The sequence below is a fragment of the Mus caroli genome, chromosome 2, assembly GCF_900094665.2.
Source record: "Mus caroli chromosome 2, CAROLI_EIJ_v1.1, whole genome shotgun sequence".
Classification (NCBI taxonomy): domain Eukaryota; kingdom Metazoa; phylum Chordata; class Mammalia; order Rodentia; family Muridae; genus Mus; species Mus caroli.
The window spans coordinates 139,432,327-139,446,299 of NC_034571.1; the positions used below are offsets into that span (position 1 = coordinate 139,432,327).

The 13,973-nt window shown below is 42.2% G+C and overlaps 2 pseudogenes; one reads left to right on the forward strand and one right to left on the reverse strand.

The window, feature by feature from the left end:
• The window catches only part of LOC110289602, a 32,880-nt pseudogene that overhangs the window by 9,628 nt on the left and 9,279 nt on the right, over positions 1-13,973 (forward strand).
• LOC110289601 lies at positions 13,079-13,549 on the reverse strand (annotated as a pseudogene).

Here is a 13,973-nt window from a genome sequence, read left to right on the forward strand (position 1 = left end):
CTGCAAGAGTTTTGGGCATGTTGGGGTACCTGTTCTGGGTGATTGTGGTGAAGTCCCCATTCCTAAGTGACTGGCAGCTTAGTAGAAATGCATTGGGAAGTACAGGAAGCTGGCGGTCGAGAGGTCATCTCGCCAGCAGGCTGTTTAGCCAGGACTTCTGGAAACCATCCTTTTCTTCTTGTTGTGGAAACCTCACCAGCTGCTTCACTCGGGAGGTTAATTAATGCAATTAACAATGGATGCCTTAATTGCAGCTGTTTAGAGAGACACTTTACTGTTATCATTGCTATTATTGTTATTATTGTTTTGTATACAAGTCTCTGCACACTCGGATATCTCTTTAGAAAAGCAAATAAAACCATAATTAGGTACAGCCTAATTTAAGCAGTAGCAGCCGCCTGGAGCCGGAAACCATAATTCAACGAGGAGCATTCTTGACAAATATTTTGTTGGTGCAGTAACCGGCTCTGTGCCAGAGAATCATGCTTGGCTCTGGAGAGCTCTTACCTGAAGCCTGGCCAGAAGAGGAACACCGGACAGAAGCAGACAGACTGCCTGCAAACTCTTGAACAAGCCCGGAGAGGAGGATGAAGCTAACACAAACACACTCATGTCCATGGCTACAAAAGCAGTGTTCTTAGATGCTGGTTAGAAAGTGGGAGTTAAGAGAAAAGCCAGAAGCAGTTTGTTGTATTCAGACTGTGGCTTGGGATGCTGAGAAGGAAAGAAACTGAGATCAATCAGATCAGAAGATGAAACCATCAATCAAGAAAGCATGTCTCTTGGGCCTTGACACAGAGTCTCTTCTGTTTCCCAACAGCACAAGAGGCTCATAACGGGAAGTTGGTGCATCAATATGCTAATGACGGCCTCTTTAAGTGAAATTAATGCCCGGATTGTGTGCATGGAGCAACCCTTCATTATTCCCTGTGATATGAAGATATGTTGGAGATTCTTCCGGGCCTCTCGGTGACACTCTTCGTACAAAATTTATCTCTTTTATGGGTTTGAAGCTCTTTCAGATACATATCAAAGACCTTTCCATGCCTCTACCATGCATAATATATTCTGCAACAGCTCATAATAAATCATCTTCCTTCCCTGACTTCATCTTCCATGAGCTGACATGGTTGTTGCCAGGGCTGAAAAGATTTGGAATCCTTATATTTAATCCTTTGCCTCTCACAGAAGCAATTTTTTTGTCTTTCCACATTTCCAGAAGAGCCCCACAGAAGAAGGAGGAGCTGGGATCTCCCCCAAGTACAGTTCCGTTCTTAAAGGCAGCCATGGGTGGATGACCCAGGAAATGTCACACACTGTCACCTAGTGTTAACAGGATCTCTCGCTCTCTTCTGTTGCACTTTTTGCTTCCAGAAACAGGTGTAGTACAGCTGCATTGTCAAAACACTGGGCTTAGGCAAGGTGTAACAGCCCCTGGTTACATTCCGAGTGAAGCACAGAGGAGGTTGCTGTTGCTGATGCTGTTGTTGCTGTTGCTGTTGCTGTTGCTGTTGCTGTTGCTGATGCTGATGCTGTTGCTGTTGCTGATGCTGTTGTTTGTTTGTTTGTTTGTTTGTTTTTGCATCTCAGAGAAGAGAAAGTAAGACACAGGGGGAAGGCTGTTCAAAATGGAGGCCCCAGGCTTGTTCCTAAGTCACTGTTGGCTGCTCAGCATAAGAGGTTCTAGTCTATGGTTTGGAATAGCGCCAGAGCACTAGGAGTGCAAACCTGAAGAGTCAACAGAGTGGAGTAAAAGGCTAGATGTTTTGTTTTGTTTTTGTTTTTCAAGAAATCGAGATAGTCTTTCTGTGGAGTTATTCCCCAAGGCCAGTGTGTATTCAAGAAAATGCACCCTGTGGTTCAAATGGCTGGATAGGCTCCCTGGACTGCTCAGATAGTCTTGCCTTTTTTTTTTCCCCTGTAAAAGCAAACCTCAAATTTACTGCTGAACAGATAACCAAGTGACACTTTCCAGACTTTCTTGCAGCTACGAGTGATAATGATAATTCAGATGACCAAAGATTAAATTTCCTAAGTCATGTACCTGGGAAAAGTAACATAAATAATATCTGAACCCAGAACAATTCAGTTCCTCAGCACATAGCCTTTACTGCTTTTCTTTCTTATTTTCCTCTATCTAGACCTTCTGAGGTGGTAACTGCTGGGGAGAGAGAATCATTCCTTTTTTAGGATGTAACCATTGGTAGTTTCCAGTGTTCCAATGGACGCCCCACATTCATGCATATCAATATGTATGAATTAGACTAAGTAGCCTTTAGAAAGAGGAGGGGGTGGAGGAAGAAGAGGAGAAGAAGGGTAAGAGAGGGAACGAGAAAGAGGAGGAGAAGGAAATGAAGTTGGAAGAATATGGTGTTTGAGGTGATGTTGCAAGAGTTGGAGGATGAGAAGAATGGATTTATATGACCATATTTCATTTCTTATATGTATAAATCTCTCAAAAACAGAAAGCATGAAATCCCTCTTGTGAAGCAGCTCAAATCCAAGCATAGAAAAGTAAGTTACTTAACAATTGTGATACTACTGTACCAATGGGCAGATCTTGTCTGGCAGATCATTTTTGTGACATGCAGTGTTTTATAAGAGCATTGGTGTCTTTTCTCCCCCTGTAGCCTCCATAGCACGTTCTGACACCATGAAAGCTAACCATCAGATAGAAAGTTCTTTGCTTGGTTTGAGATTTATTTTCTTTTGTCCTGCAGCCAAAGTGTGTGGTGTCTTCAGCAGTAATATTTTACTATGCTCTTACAGTATGTAGCTAAGGGCAATGACAATAGCCTGTATTGATTTGGAGACCACTGGGCCTCCCTGAGGACTTAAGTCATAGTTAAGTATTCCATCTCTCTTATCTTAGGTAGGGTTTACATTGCTTTGATAAAGCACCATGACTAAAAGCAACTTGGGGAGAAAGGGTTTATCTACCATACACCCTCACACTATGTCCCATCACTGAGGGAAGTCAAGGCAGGGTCTCGAGGCAAGAATCTAGAGTCAGGGACTGACACAGAGGCCATGGAAGAATGCTGCTTACTGGCTTGCTCCTTATGGCTTGTTCAGCTTGCTTTCTTATACAACTCAAGACAGTCAGCGCAGGGTTGACTCCACTCACAGTGACTTGGGTCCTCCCACATCAATATTAATCAGGAAATGTCCTACAAGACTTACATATAGGATAATGTTTTGGAGTTATTTTCCCAATTGAGAGTCCCCCTTCCCAAAGGACTCTAGCTTGTATCAAGTTGGCTTAAAACTAGGCAACATATTTTGTATTGTGATTTTCATTTAACAACTCATGATTTCTCAAAGTGACACTGTCTAACCATGCAAGATAATTCCGTTCAAACTATTTTTAATAGCTATATTTTGAAATGTTTACTAACTAGTAAGATCTCTCTCTCTCTCTCTCTCTCTCTCTCTCTCTCTCTCGATTTGGTTAACCCAACCTCTGTCTCCTTTTCTTTCTCCTCCCTGATTAATCAGCCAACTCCTAGTATTCTCCTTTCTTCTTTCATATCTAATGAATTCTGCTATTCTGGCAATTATATATTTTGTGTGTTTTGAGATAGTAGAATTCCACATGGCTTTTTTCAGACCCCTTCCTTTGGATTAAGTCTCTTTCTACATCACAACTGCTTCCTGCCCCTCTTTGCTTAAGACTTTCTACCCCCAGTTGCAACAGGTATCTTCTCAGAAGGTGCTGTGAAGATGGCCTGTGTCAACTTTTCCTGATGTAATAACATAGGAAAGTGCTTTTGAACCAAGGGTGACTTTGTCCTCAGGAGACATTTGAAAATGTCTGGAGACATTTCATATCTGTATCCATGTCATAAGTGGAGAAGGCAAGACCTTGATATCTAGTGGCAGAGGCCACAGATGTTGTAAGATACCCTCCAATCCAGAACAGGCTTTGCCAGCTCAAAATGACAATAGTGCTGAGGTTCTCATTGCTGTGACCAAAGCAGGTTATAGAAGGAGGGTTCTTTTCAGCTCACAGTTATGTCAGCATGCTGCCCCATGGCAGGAAAGCATAATGGTGGGAGCATGAAACGAGTTTTCAGGAAGCAGAGACAGGTGACTACCGGTGTTCTGTTAGTTCTCCTTTTTATTCAGCATGGGACACCAGCCCATAGAATAGCCCTGTCAAAAATCATGGTGGGTCTTCCCAAGTCATTAATTCTCTCTGAAAATTCCCTCACAGATATGTCATGAGGCACGTCTCCAAAGTGATCCTAAATTGCATGATGTTGACAATCAAGACTGAATAGTCCATGGGGCTGGAGAGATGGCTCAGTGGTAAAGAGCACTGACTGATCTTCCAGGAGTCATGAGTTCAATTCCCAGCAACTATATGGTGGCTCACAACCATCTATAATGGGATCTGATACTGTTTTCTGGTGTGCAGATGTACATACAGACAGAGCACTTATGCATTTATAAATAAATAAACCTTAAGAAAACCCATTCCATCCTGGTTTATAGATTTCTTACAATATCTTACTTGGTGTACAAACTCTTTTGGACAGCAGAGTCTCACTGACATTTGGGGTGAAATGTCACAGTCACCTGAGCTGTCACAGGGTTGAAGCTACCTTCTCTCTTGCTGTGATAAAACACTGACCACAGCAACTTTGTAAAGAAAGGACTTACTTCATCTTACACTTTCAAAGGACAGTACATCATGAAGGGAAGCCAACACTGGAACCTGCTGGGAGGTGGGAACGGAGTCACAGACTATGGAGGAACAGTCCTTACTGGCTCGTTCTCCATAGCTTGCTCAGTTTGCTTTCTTATACAACCTAGTACCACCTAGCCAGGGTAGGTACCTCCAGTGAGCAGGATCCTCTCACATCAATCCCTAACCGATAAGATGCTCCCTGGATATGACCAAAGGCTAATCTAATGGAGGTAATTTCTCAACTCAAGTTCCCTCCTCCCAGGTGACTAGTTTGTGTCAAGTGACAAAAACATAGCCAGCACATCCAGGAAGCACCCCCTGCTGCCTTCCAATTGCTCTCAGGACTGTACACCACAGTCTCCTGTGCCTGGTCTGACTACCAATAGGAAGCTATTGCATATAGAAGACTGGCATTTATATCTTTTATCCAAACTAATTTGCATTAAAGATGTTATGTCTTTAAGAGCGTCACATTGTTCGGAAATACAAACAACTATTTTGTGTGTATTTTGTAGACTCTTCTTAAGATATTTACCTGATCTACAAATCATTCAATAACATATCACCAGAGAACAAATAAGACAATGAAGATGTGTTCAGAAAAAAAAGCAACCTCCCACCTGACACCCCTCCATCCCACTTGAATCCCTTCTCTGAGGCACCTGCTGTTACACTTCAGTGTCCAATTTAGTATCTGTATGTTTTCTTGACATTTATATTCACAAATATGCACATACAGATTGTATTTTTTACTTTTCTCATAGCTGCCACCAAACACCGAATAAAAGCAACCTAAAGAAGGAAAGGTTTATTCTAGCTCATGGCTCAAGAAGTGCAGTTCCTTACAGTAGGGAAGGCATCGGTGGGGGGCAGCTAGCATGACAGGTCACATCTAGAGAGATGGACAGGAACAGGACAGATGAAGAGAGATGCTCTGCCAGAAGTGGGGCTAGGTTCTAACCCCTAAGGCCCACCTCCCAGTGGCCCACTTCCTCCAGCAGGGCTTTACCTGTTAAAGGTTGGACAACCTCCCCAAACATCACCACTACCCGAGGAGAAAACAGTTCAAGCACGTGATTGGACCGCAAGGAAGCATTTCATATTCAACCATAATAGAGACACATAGCCTATTAGTATTGGATTCTCGTGCTCCTGCTCATGTATTATTGTATTACTTCCATTCCCTGTCTCCCTTCCCCTCTTTAATGTGACAGGCCTTAAGAAACAGGGAATATTTCCTTCTTCCTTTTCCATTTCCCATTTCCACATGGGAATTCTTGAGTTCACTTTATCCTATTGGCTGCCATGTTGTGTGGTGTTGCTCCAGTATGTTTGTAGAGTGGTAACTCCTCTATGGTTATATTTAGCCATCTGTCCTTAAGTGTAGACCCAGAACTTGATAAACACTTGAACCACAAGGTACTTAGCATCTCCCAGGCCTGGATGCTTTTCATTTGTGCCCTGGTTTTATTGGGTGTAAAAAAGGGGGAGGGGTCGATTATTGAAGTCACCCTGCAAAAATCATACAATTACATAGACACTATCTTCCATGTTTCCAGAACTCAACATGGAAGAGAATAATTAGAATCACACTGAATTCTCTTCACTGGCCACAGACTTCTAAGCAGTGAAGCCCATGTCTTAAAACCAAGCTTAAGAAGTATTTTACACTTTCCTAGAATGTCCATTTCGCAGCCGACCAGGCTTTAGGTGGATATCAGTTGATTCTGATGATTCTTTATTTCACCTTGGCATGTCTTTTATCAGAAATCATATGAGAACTTTTTAATTTATGGGCTTTTATTGCAATCCTCAATTCACCCTGAGTAGTGTATTATTAAGAGTTCTAGAGGTTCTTATTGTCCCTTATCAAAGAATTGTATCTTAGTGCAATTCATCTGTAGTCACTCTTCACAGAGAGAATCTTTCATATTCTCTTTCTTTCATCATACGACAACTCTTGAATACATCATTATTCCCCAATGAGCTTATAAATTATTATCATTAGGCAATTTTTCATATAATCTGATTTTATAAACTGTTTCTTTTTATTATCGTTAGCGGGAAACCAGTAAATGCATCTGTCTGTTTTGATCCCCATTGATAACAGTAATAGAAAAACTAAGTACGGACATCTTACTGAGCTACGAACACACTGGCTATGTAATGACTTCAGACCAGGATATGAACGTGACACAGTCAAGCGCCACGGCTCTCTCTAAAGGGCACAGCTGCCACCTGTCATGCCATCCCAGCTGGTACTGATAAGTGATAGAAAGGACTTTTGGTTTTATTTGCGTGGGGGGGAGGGTCAGGCTTGAAGCCAGGGTTTGTGCACATAGGTACCTTATTACTCCTGCACCAAGTCACATCCTCAACCTCCCAAAAATGTATTTAAGTGCATTATTTTCTTCTCATAGAAGTGAGTTCTGAAAATGTTAATATACAACTTATCTCTATTTTACTTTACGTGTATGGCTATTTTTATCTGCACTCATGTCTGTGTACCACATGTCTGTGCTTGGTACCCATGGAAGCTAGAAGAGGGGATCAGATTCTCTGGAACTGAAGTGACAGGAAGGTGTGAACTGTCATGTGGACACTGGGAAGTGAACCCTGGTCTTCTGGTAGAGCATCCAGTGCTCTTAACCACTGAGCCATTTCTCCAATCCCATTCTACATTTCTTAAATTGAAAAGGCAGACACATGAACTGCATCGGAGTATGCCATTTACTGTGTGAAATGGTAACCTCCGAAGGAGCTTCTGACACTCACTCCTGCATTCTCCTGCTTACCCCTTCCTAGAGAACACAGGCTTTTGCTTCCCATAAGGATGCAGACATTTTCCCAAGTAAAAGCTAGAAGGTACGTTTCCCACACGAGTTCTATTTTATTCATTGCTGAAGATGGCAGTGTTCATGCATTGCTAACCATGTGCTCTATCACTGAGTTACACCCAGCCCATTCCCAACATGGCTTTAAATCAATTGTTCTATAGCACATAGGTGCGGGTGAAGATTGCCCTCCTCTTCTCTATCTGCCATGCCAACCACCCTCCAGCACCTTGCGACATTGTTCAGTGAAGTGTGCCTTGTGAAACTGTGGGACTGAATTTAAATTGTGGCTTACTTTAATTATTTAAATGTAAATAGCGTCTCGTGGCTAGCAACCTCTATGCTAGCTAGTGTAGTTGACCGTCCAGAGTTGGCGTTGGGCACTGAGCATTACTGCTTGATTCCATGATTCTGGAGAACTGACTTCCAATTTTTTTCTCCCATTCCAGGAAGTCCGCCAAGGAAACTGAGCACTAATGCTCCCTATGTACGGTGTACTGTCCACCAGAGATGCATAACCTGTCAACATGCAGAGAGTAAGAATGGCAGAGTGCTCAGACCCTCAGGGACATCTATGTCACAGTTCCCCCTTCCAAGGTTCAGATATCACTGTACAAAAGGGAGCAGAAAGAATATAAGAGGGGGGCTGGTGAGATGGCTCTACTCTTTCAAAGGTCCTGAGTTCAAATCCCAGCAACCACATGGTGGCTCACAACCATCTGTAACGAAATCTGATGCTCTCTTCTGGAGTGTCTGGAGACAGCTACAGTGTACTTACATATAATAAATAAATTTAAAAAAAAGAATGTAAGAGGGAGAGGTGACAGGTGGCTACAAGGAAATGGTTTTCCAGACACGCCAGGGAAGTTGTACATAGAAACTCATTGTGGTTGTGATGGTACACAGGAGATTAAATCCATCCATGGGAGAAGGGAGCCAGGTACAATGTCCTACACCTAACTGAGAAACTGTTAGCAATGGATGGGTACTAGGATAGGGAGACTCAGTCTTCCTTTAAGCTTGTGACTGGTGGTAAGTCAACCATGGTCTAGCAGAAGGCCACGTCTCCAAGGGTATTGTGAGTAGCACTTTATATTCCTTTACCCTTTGGCTTATTTTTTTTTCTTATTAAAAACTTGCTTTTCATACAATGTATTTTGGTCATGGTTTTTCCCTTTTCTTATCTCATTGCATTGTCTAAGACCTCCAGGAAAGTGCTGAATATAGGCCTGGATAGAGAGACACTATCATGTTGCAAGTAAAGAGACAAAGACCTGATTCGCCCAAGGCCACCTGATAAGTTAGAGGCAAAAGTTTGTTCCATCTGAGTTTTTGATCTTAACCATTTGAACTGGTGTGAGGTGGAATCTCAGGGTTGTTTTGATTTGCATTTCCCTGATGACTAAGGATGTTGAACATTTCTTTAGGTGCTTCTTAGCCATTTGGTATTCCTTAGTTGAGAATTCCTTGTTTAGCTCTGTACCCCATTTTTAATAGGGTTATTTGATTCTCTGGAGTCTATTTTTTTTTTTTTTTTAGTTCTTTGTATATTTTGGATATTAGCCCTCTATCAGATGTAGGACTGGTAAAGTTCCTTTTTTTCTAAAGTGACTTCATATTTTTTATTTATTTATCTTATATATATGAGTACACCATCCCTCTCTTCAGACACACCAGAAGAGGGTATCAGGTCCCATTGTGGATGGTTTTGAGCTACCATGTGGTTGCTGGGAATTGAACTCGGGGCCTCTAGAAGAACAGTCAGTGCTTTTATCCACGAGCCATCTCTCCAGCTCAGTAAAGTTCTTTCCCCAATATGTTGGTTGCTATTTTGTCCTATTGACAATGTTCTTTGCCTTACAGAAGCTTTGCAATTTTATGAGATCCCACTTGTCAATTCTTGACCTTAGAGCTTAAGCTATTGGTGTTCTGTTCAGGAACTTTTCCCTGTGCCCAAGTGCTGGAGGCTCTTCCCCACTTTCTCTTCTACTAGTTTCAGTGTATCTGGTTTTATGTGGAGGTCCTTGATTCACTTGGACTTGAGTTTTGAACAATGGCCAAGATAAAAAACTCAGGTGACAGCAATTGCTGGCAAGGATGTGGAGAAAGAGGAACACTCCTGCATTGTTGGTGGGATTGCAAGCTTGTACAACCACTCTGGAAATTTGTCAATTCCTCAGAAAATTGGACATAGTACTAACTGAGGACCCACTAATACCACTCCTGGGCATATACCCAGAAGATGCTCCAACATGTAATGAGGACACATGCTCCACTGTGTTCACAGCAGCCTTATTTATAATAGCCAGGAGCTGGAAAGAACCCAGATGTCCCTCAACAGAGGAATGGATACAGAAAATGAGTTACATTTACACAATGGAGTACTACTCAGCTATTAAAAACAATGAATGTATAAAATTCTTAGGCAAATGNNTNGATCTGGAGGATATCATCCTGAGTNAGGTAACCCAATCACAAAAGAACACACATGATACTCACTCACTGATAAGTGGATATTAGCCCAGAAGCTCGGAATACCCAAGATACAATTCACAGACCATATGAAGCTCAAGAATAAGGAAGACCAAAGTGTGGATACTTTGATCCTTCTTAGAAGGGAGAACAAAATACCCATGGAAGGAGTTACAGAGACAAAGTGTGGAGCAGAGACTGAAGGAATGATCATCTAGAGACTGCCCCACCTGGGGATTCATTCCATATACAATCACCAAACCCAGACACTTTGTGAATGCCAACAAGTGCTTGCTGACAGAAGTCTGTTATAGCTGTCTCCTGAGAGGCTCTACCAGTGCCTGACAAATACAGAGGTAGATGCTCACAGCCTACCTTTGGACTGAGCACAAGGTCCCCAATGGAGGAGCTAGAGAAAGGACCCAAGGATCTGAAGGCGTTTGCAGCCCCATAAGAACAATATGAACTAACCAGTACCCTCAGAGCTCCCAGAGACTAAACCACCAACCAAATAGTACACATGGTGTGACTCATGGCTCCAGCTGCATGTGTAGCATAGGATGGCCTAGTCGGTCATCAATGGGAGGAGAGGCCCTTGGTCCTGTGAAGGTTAAATGCCCCAGTATAGGAGAATGCCAGGGTCAGGAAGTGGGAGCAGGTGGATTGGTGACCACGGGGAGGGGGAAGGGGATAGAGAGTTTTCAGAGGGGAAACCAGGAAAGGGGATAAAATTTGAAATGTAAATAAAGGAAGTATCTAATTGAAAAAAAAGGACATTCTATTCTCAGATGTGCAAACCCTTTATTTGTTTCTGCTTCTTTCATTTTAGTTAATTTGGTTAACATAAAAACAATTTGCTATCTGAACTCCTTTGATTTAAACCTCATGACAGTCTTCAGAGAAAGTTTGAATACAGTGTATCAGGACATTGACACTAATTCCAGGCCTCTGTTACTCTTTTCTGTTGCAAATGCTTGTCTGTCATTATAACTGATACCTACATTTGATATAATTCCTCTGGCAATATCCATGGAGTGGGGTGATTTTGTTAGTGAGAGAGATTAGGAAGGTGTGGAAGAGTCCTGTAGTGAAACTAAATACGGTTAATTGATCACTTAAAACTAGGAGTGGGTGGGTAGTGGAGTTGGGGGGGAGGAGGGTATGGGGGACTTTTGGGATAGCATTTGAAATGTAAATGAAGAAAATACCTAATAAAAAAATTGGAAAAAAAAAAAAAAAACCTAAGCAGACAACTGTGTTAGGAGTTTTACGATACCCAACCCCCCCAGGGTATATTTATAGCAAAGCTCTGACTTGTCTACTATTGCCTCCGTTTTTTACGGATAAGGAGACAATGTCGGGATATCAAGCAATGTGCTCAAGGCCTCTTGTGGTGAAGCTTGCAGAAACTTGATTCAGTTCTAGGCTGGTTACAGCACTACCTGTCCTGGATGCCACTGGGCAGAGACATGCGTAAGTAGCACAGGACATTCAGGTTCAGATGAAGTGTCAGGACTGAATGCTTGTCATTTCTTTAGCTGAAAGAGAATGCAATAACATGAGAGATAAAGGTCGCTGTCTTCTGGCATCTCTTTCACATAAATATATTGAAATTATCAACATTTAATAAAAATGCTTTAATAGTCTAATAGCCTACTATGTCTTCTCTATATAACAAATGTGGACAGGAAGTCTGTTTATACTGTTTTAGGGGTTGGGAAACATGGGTTCTTGGAGATGGAAGGACACATTTCTGGGCCAGGTCACACCCTGCTCTGTGCGCCCATCCCCCACGAGTGGGCAAGTCAGCCTAAAGCTTCCGTTCTGTTTTTCTTTCCTGTCGACCCAATGTAGTTCAGCAGCTGAACTTTAAAGAATCATTTCCACCATTATACAGTTCATGGAAGTGGAGAGGGGCTTCTATAAACATGAGTACACGTTTCCAGACAGAGGAGATAATATCCATGACAAACTGCCATTATCTGGAACATCTGCTGAGACGTTTCTCCTGGCTTTACATAATAAGGCACGGTGCGCCGTGCTTCAGGTGTATTGAAAGCACTCCAGCTCTGACCATGGTTCCTGCGATCCCTGGGTGTGAGGAATGAGATATCTGCTGATCGTGGAGTATGAAGCTTAATCAAGCACTTTGGCTTCTGATCAAATTTTCTATATTTTTAAACCATAATTATAGCTATAACCAACAGTACTTATCTTGCTTTATAATTTGCATAGTGATTCCACATTCATCGTCTCTAAGCATTTAATGCTCCAAACAGCTCTGCTCAGCCATTGTTAATATGGTCCTCATGACAAGGTTTCCGAGCCTGCTCACATGTATTGACAAGGATATTGTCCTCTGAGGGGAGGAGATTTTTAAAATATGATTTAATGAGCTCCTGTTTAGGCTTAATTGTGTCTAGAAAAGAGGACAAATGAATATCAAACAGTTGGCTGGATCTCTCTGGGGAAGAGTTTTGAAAAATTGTCCCTTTTTTTTGTATGCTTAAATTCTCTTCTCTTTAAAACAATTTTATTTATGTATTTGACTGTGTGTTGAGTGTGTGTGTGTGTGTGTACCAGAAATTAACATCGAATGTCTTTCTTTATGATAATCCCCATTATTTATTTATGTTTACCTATTTCTTTGTATTAAGGGGATATTCACATGCCACAGTGCACAGGGGGAGATGAGGGGCCAGCTTCTGGGAGCCCACTCTGTCCTCCCATCATATGGGCTCATGATTGGCAGCAACTGCCTTAATCCTATGAGACAACTTGCTCTTTTATTTGTTGAGACGGGGTATCTCATTGAACTTAGCTGCCTGGCCAATTAATTCCAAGAGGTCCACCTCTCTTTACATCTAACCCATCTGCCACCCCTCGTCCAGGTGTTATAGAGGGAACCACCGGACCCAACTTTTATGTGGGTGCTGGAAATCCAAATTCAGGTCTTCATGCTTATACATGAAGGCATGTAGGCACATTAGAGATTAAGTCATGATCCCAGATCCCCCAAATTTATTTATTTTTGTAATCTTGGTACTTTATTTCCTTTTGTACGTTAGGCCTTGAATTCCTATGGAATGGATTTCAGCAGCTCTGGCTTTTTTCCATTAGTCATCACAAAGTGGGCTTCTCTGGGTGACGCAGGCTGACGCTTCAGCTGAACCCAGGTGCCCTTCTCTTTGGCTTCCTTTTTCTTCTGGTCGTTCTCCTTCACCCGCTTCAGGAAGCTGCCTCTGCTCTTCGAGTGCTTGATGTGCTCAATCCGCACATTGATCCTCGCGGCCAGGATTTTGTCCTTAACTTGCTTGTTTACATCGATGCCCACGGCATGCTGTGTGACATTATAGACTTTTCGAGTTTTGCCGTGGTAGCACTTACATAAGGGCATTCCTTTTTGAGCAGTGCCCATTTCCTTGATGTCTACAGTATCACCCTTCTTGTAGATTCGCATGTATGTGGCCAAAGGAACAACGCCATGTTTCCTAAAAGGCCCAGAGAACATATACCCAGTGCCTCTCCTCTTTTCCTTTGTGTTCATCATTTTGGCGAGTTACTGGAAGATGGCTGTGGCGGCTGAAAGCAAAATTTAATTTTTAATATATGCATTTGAGTAGTCTTTTAAAATATAAGTATACTGTGTTTTAAAATAGACTCATGCATCTCACAAGGCTGGGTACAAAGCAATCCCGTGGACTGCCACTGCCCTCATGTCCCCTGCTGTGACACATATTTGACATGGACTCCTGCTGTGGAGGAAGAGGCTTGAGGACACCTCCATGTGTCTACCCATCTTTTTGCTCTTGGACTCTCATGGTAGGCTAAAGAACCTTCTGAGCTTACTTTAAAGCTATTTTTTTCTTTTTTTTTTTTTTTTTTTTTTAATATTTTTATTACATAATTTCCTCAATTACATTTCCAATACTATCCCAAAAGTCCCCCATAGCGCCCCCCACTTCCCTACCCAC